Raw genomic sequence first — 6,624 nt, 5'->3', positions numbered from 1 at the left:
CTGAGAAAGGGCCATTAATCTTAATAGCTCTTTAAATCGATCCTGTTTACGTTTGGAATTGATTAACGGTTACTCTTTAATATAGAAATATATTAAAATAACATTTTTTTAAAAAAAAAAAAATTCATTTATAAAATGCGGTCGTTTGAGAGCTTGGTATTTGTAATGAGACGAGCCTTGGAAGGACCCGTTTTAAAAGCCGTAAGCTATTGCTTATATCGAAAACGCACATGTAAAGAAGAAAGAAATGAAAAATAAATGAATAGGCGAATACTAATTAGGGAAATTTAAATGAGTGAAGGAGGAGACTACCAACGATCCCAGATACAAAATAACTCCCCTCCGATGCAAAAGCTTCCCTCAAAAAATCTACCCAAAGAATCCAACCGAATGTGTAACATGTAGCTCAGCACAGGTGATTAAATGGCTCATCACCGTGCAGGGGCTAAAATGGCAGCAAAATAATATATGTAGACGACGACCGCTGGAAATAATAATAATAATAATAATAACAACAATAGGAGGAGGAAGACGAAGAACTGAGACAAAGAGATGACATGTCTAGAGCAGCAACCAGAAAGCTGATCCAAGGGCCACGCTCACGACCACCTTCTGCAATGACCACATCTTCTCCGCTCCGCTCTGCCACACCACAAGTTTTGCAACAAATCAAATTAAAACATCAAAACGCAACATTTATATATAGGCTTGAAAGGCACCTCTAGCAATGCAATGAAGAAAGCGTGGGAACCAACAGTCGCATATCCAAACCTAGTTTAGCAAGTTAACTTGGACCCACTTAACTTTAAGGCCCAAATATAAATCATTTAAAGCCCGTTAAATGTAACCCAGATCAGGCCTTCGGGCAGTTATCTTGAGCCCAGAGATTTTACGAGACTCGAATTTCTAACCCCCTTAAATCAAGGCACTAAGATCAATTTAATTTATGTTCTAGGGCGTATGACCCTGCACTAGAGCAGAGGAGGGGTGGTCCTCCCCCCAAGGACAGTGCAGGCAGTCCTTGGGATTCTGTGTCTCGTGCTCCTCGTCCACACAGAGACTTCAGTGACCCTTCAATAAAACTCCTCGTTTCCTTGGCTTAAATTATGGTTTTTATTGCATTTTGTCAGCAATCACGTGAAATCACCCGACTGCGTTATTGCAACGACACTTGCTCTTTCAAGTTTTCCCTAAAGAGGGAGAAGATTTACCTTCGATTAAATAGCGTTGATTCCTCCACGTTGTTACATCAAGGCCGATCAAATCAGGCCAAACACTGACTTTTAAATCAGGTCTGTAAACTACTGATTGGTTCACAACTCTTAAGCTTTAATGTAGTTATATCCACACCGGATAACAGCCCTAGCACACAGACGAACAGAACCAAAGCCAGAGACCGTCGAGGCCGCTTTGGGACACCACAAAACACAAACGATACTCCAGCTTACAACAGCAAACAATACTATATTTTCTCTACATTACGCCGGTTCCTAACTAAATCAACTACTCCGTGCTACAATGACACCAACCAGGTTTTGAAAAAAAAATAACAACGCGATATTCATTTAAATGCAAGAGATGAGCGAGGTAGATCTGATATTAAAATCACCGATAAATTAATATGACTGGTCTGTTTTCTTCTCTTTTTTTTCTTTTTAATAAATGAGTGTTCATATTTGTTAAATCCAAACGGTAAAACAAATTTACAGATGAGTATTTCTATAAAAAAAATGAGAACATAATGGGGGATCAAAGGACTTACCGTATCGGTTCCCACGGGTCCAGGAGAAGAAGCACCCAAACTTGGAGCAGGAGCACCGGTTGGTGGAGCTGGAGGACTCGATGCCAAGGGAGATAAAAAAGATAGTGTTTGGGGTAGGATAACGTTGTTTTTTAAAAATATTTTTATATTAAAATAATATTTTTTATTTTTTAAAATTTTATTATTTTTGTTAGCATATTAAAATAATTTAAAATTATAAAAAATAAAAGATATTCAGAATCAAACGCAAACACAAATAACTGTGAAGCTCACAATGCAAACAGGAAGACTTCTAACTTGTGGATCTATTATGACGTCAAACAAAAGAAAGTCCTGGCGAGAAGGCATTCCATGATCTTTAAAACATTTTCTTTTCATTCCGTAACGATAAAAACATTTGTTGTGTTAATGCAAGGGTGCTGGAGCTAACTTTTACTTGCCAAGACTCCATTATTTCTTAGTGAGGCTTTAGACAAGAATACAGTCTTAATCTCAAATTAGGTATACACAATACCAATCATGGATCATTGGTTGGAGTGATTTTCTCTTAAATAAAATCTTGAATTCAAGCTTTGTGAATGAAACACATTATCCTGTAATCATCGCTGTAAGAGCTTTACCTCTCAATAAGCTAAACCAGCTTGACCAGATTAATCAGGGTTCAATAAACTTCTAAATACGAGTTTTTTTTAAAAAAAAAAACTAACTATACACAATATGAGACAAAGATGTTGATGAACAGCTCATACCGCTTCAGAAGCATTCTTTCATGTGTTGGGCTTGATATGGATGCAGATCCAATATTACTGCATATCGATAAGCTTACCCAAATACAAATAACCCTAACTGGCTTAATATGACTACAAACAAAGATTTGGACTTAGAGGCTTCTTGGTGGCCCAACATCCCCAAGACATGCATTCATGATTCAGGCTTAGGGTCCAATACCCTGGAGGCATAAGCCCATGAGGTGGCCTCGGGGTTCTCAGATGGTCTATTATGTTCTCTGAACAGTGAAAGCCAACCGGGATCATGTATCGAGTCACGTTTTAGCCAAATTTATCATAATTAAAACGCGCAATACAAATTAAGTTGCTGTTGAAACACATTATTATAAAGCTAGCTTTCGATTAATTAAGAGGTAGGAAGGAGGTCAATTTAAACACAAGGAAAGGAAACAAATGGGCCAACAAGAGGAGGATAGCACGTTACCATCATTCATCCAGCAGGAAATTCTCGTTAAAGTAAACTCGGCCCCTCCACACACTCCCTTTTACTCTACTCTGGGCTACATGGACTTCGGAGCTACCATTTGTGTGAGCATGAACCGTGCCTGGTATGGCAACGTTTCAATCCAGACCAAGACATTCAAGATATGATATTCTCGCCGTGTAAAATGCGAGCAGAATTTTGTGTTCTTACTCAACCGAAGCGTACTCGTAAGAAAAACTGGGGTTAATTTGCTGTCAATGGAGTTATCGAGGAGGTTGAGAGGGCAAATCCTCGACAGGCTTTGTAATGGCATTTCGATGCATGCGGACAAGGTTTCGACGAGGGATTGAAGAAGAAGCCATTACTCTTGGAAGAGCTAGCTAGGTGCATGCTAGCAATATCAACTTCATGAGTTTTCATGGAAAGCCCTGTCAGTCGCTGCTTTTTTTTGTCTTGAAAATAATTAACCACCTAAATTACTGCTCTCGCAACATGTAGAATTAATCTTCACTTTTGCGTAGGACTTCTTTTCTTCTTTACGTGTAAACGAGTCGTATCCAAATTTAAAGATTCATCAAAACTCTACGTGCCCCTCGCAGTCACTTAATTTTGAATTTATATATATATATCACCAAGAAAACAATGCAAACCCTAACTATTAAACCAATTCCTTTATATTAGATACAGTAGTTAAGATTTCTATTATATCCTATCCTTTTAATCATATCTTTCAGCCATTCTCATCCAATACAATTATCAACAAAGATTTATCTCAATAAAATTGTAACATGTTTTTATTAAAAAAATTGATTTTTTTTTTCAAAGTATTTTTTTATGAATTATTTTGATCTATTGATATCACAAATAAAAAATATATTATTTTAATATAATTTCAAATAAAAAATACTTTAAAAATTAACATTTATTACAATGTCAAACACTACATTTATTTTAATTTATTTTAATCCTATCCTAACTTAATAACATGATTCAATTATATTTTTTAAATTTTTTGAATTTGTTTAACTTTAAATTAATTTTTTATATATTTTTAAATTGTTTTGATATGCGGATATTAAAAATAAATTTTAAAATATAAAAAAAATATTATTTTAATATATTTTAAAACTTTACTTTAAAAACCAATTATTATTACAATAACAATCATTTGTTGAAGAAAAATACATTTCATTGCTCCACCAAACCTACATGTGCAGCGAGAGTGTTTTTAATTTTTTTACTTATCTCCAGGTAAAAAACAATGCATGCCCACGCACTACCGTGGCTACGGAATGCCACTGCTCTCCGACCATCAATCTCCCGGCAAAAAAGAAAGAATAGGGTAATGGATTGTTGTAATTAGACGTTTGTTATGAAGAAAAAACTACAAACCTGCAAGGACTTCTGCGATGGTGATAGGTCAATCAAAATAGGGCCCATAATTAAGCCATTAATGATCATAATGTAGGCGAGTTCTGTGGGATCTTATAAAATGAACCTCTTCCTTGATCATGTTACGGAAAAAAGATGATCAAACAAAAGGATTGGGATACAAACAAAGATCATCTTCCAATTTTATTTTATTTTATTTTTATATGAATTGGTATAGCACATAAAATTTAAAATAATTGACAAATTAACATAGTATCAAAAATTTTAGTGAAATAATATAGTTTATCATATTGTATTTTAAAATAGTGATATTAATTAAATATCATATTTTCTTAAACATCATATAATCAAATTACATTATTTATGGCCTAATTATATTAATAAATATCATGTTTATGAAATATAACATTATCAAATCATGTTATTTATGATCTAACAAATTGACTAGTTTTGAAGATAACAAGAAAAATTTTAAAATATCAAGTGTTCTCATCAAGATTTTTAGTAACTAGACATTTGAATGTTTCTGTGGTGACATAATAACTAATATAAAGGATGTGACTTCTAAAAGCTCCTATAAAATATTTAAGTATGATTTAATAGTTATATAAAAAATTATAATTTTTTTGAATTATTATTTTAGTATGATATGGTTCAACCTTCTCTTGATGTCAGACCTGTCATACTAGCCTATAAATACATTTGTAGACCGTTTATATAATCTATTTGGGGTAAATTCGTATTTAGTTATGACAAACTCATACTTGACTAATCAAAAACACCTACTATTATGTGAATAATAACTTTTAAGATTTTAATTGATATTTATTTTTAAATTTATAAGTTGGATAAAAATAATATTAACTTATAAAATATATTTGAAAGAAATACTTTATAAAATTATAATTTTTATATAAAATTATTGATTGGTTAATACAACTAGATATGATCCATCAACATGTTAAGATAAAAGATTAGAGTTTAACATATTATACTTGATCAAACTGTATTATATCATCAAATTAAAATTAAAATAATATTTTTATGAAAATTTTATTATTATTATGCTAATTTCTTTATAAAAAAACATTTTTTCTCTTGGAAACTCTTTACCAATTTGGGCGACACACGTCAACCAAGTTTAAGGATCCATCTCACTCAACAGGCTTTTAGGACATAATCCAAAAAAGGGCGTTGTTCTGCGAGGCCTGGTTACAGTGTCGTTGCTGGAAATCTTACAAATTCAGCTCTCGTTGTCATCAGTTTATCTGTATGACTTGCATCTCTAAGTCCACTTATAAGTGTTTATTGTTCAAATCCTTCGACAAGGTGGAAGAATTTTTTTTATTATTCTTTTCATTATAGAGTATTATCATGTAAGTTTGTATATTGATTAAAATTGATTTTTTTTAATAGCTTTGACAGCACATCTTTTATACTGACTTGATGAATTCATTAAAAAAAATTTTAATCTTTTTTAAAAATACCATTCACGAGACTTGAATCGAGAAATCAAATAAAGAAAACGTGCCTCTTTAAGAACCACACCAAACTCTTAACATTACAGATAGTCGAAGATTATCTTGCATTCAAGTTGATTCGAGGGCAGCTATCACGGCGAGACACCACAGCATGGCCCACCACAAAAGAGGCGGTGCACCTACATAGCATCTACAGTCGGTGGGCTATAGACAAAACTTCAGCGTAAAATATACAAGTGCCAGTGCCAGTGCCACTCCAGTGGCGATGCTATGATTAAGGACCAGCACATATGAAGGAAGGCAGGGTCCGCTAATCATAATCCTCCCCTGTTGATTCTTTAGTAAAAAGGACTGCCATTATGCTGTGCATTATTCTTTACTAGCGAAGTTAAGTGTTAGCTGGCTTGGCTCAGTGCGGTAAGAAGTTGAGAAGAAGAGACAAGAAAAAATAAGATGGAGGTTTTGTTGCATCTTGATATGAATAAGGGTGTGATTGGAGTATAATTGTGGTTATTTTTAAAGTATTTTTTATTTAGAAAGATATATTAATAATATTTTTTAATTTTGAAAAAATTATTTTTAAGTTAAGCATATTAAAGTAATTTAAAAATATAAAAAACATATTAATTTAAAAAATTAAATTTTTTTAAAAATAGATAACCAAAAAAAGTATTCAAAATTTTTATTTTAAAAAAGAAAAAAGCTTCCTAAAAAAATATCTACTTCAATAACATGATTAAAACCAATGTGACTGATATTGTTCAGACCTTTCTGCTC

The 6,624-nt window shown here is 32.9% G+C and overlaps 1 long non-coding RNA gene across 1 annotated transcript; it reads right to left on the bottom strand.

Annotated features, from left to right (window-relative positions):
- Window positions 1-244: 244 nt before the first annotated feature.
- Window positions 245-1,851, bottom strand: LOC105114871 (uncharacterized). Its single transcript, XR_840231.1, has 2 exons — window positions 1,763-1,851; window positions 245-642 (listed from the first exon to the last, which is right to left on the bottom strand). It is a non-coding gene; the product is annotated as an uncharacterized LOC105114871 (long non-coding RNA).
- Window positions 1,852-6,624: the final 4,773 nt, after the last annotated feature.

Source organism: Populus euphratica, unplaced genomic scaffold (assembly GCF_000495115.2).
Source record: "Populus euphratica unplaced genomic scaffold, PopEup_1.0 scaffold592.1, whole genome shotgun sequence".
NCBI classification, from domain to species: domain Eukaryota; kingdom Viridiplantae; phylum Streptophyta; class Magnoliopsida; order Malpighiales; family Salicaceae; genus Populus; species Populus euphratica.
Note: the sequence above shows the minus strand (reverse complement) of the source record. Positions and strands in the feature narration are given on the sequence as shown.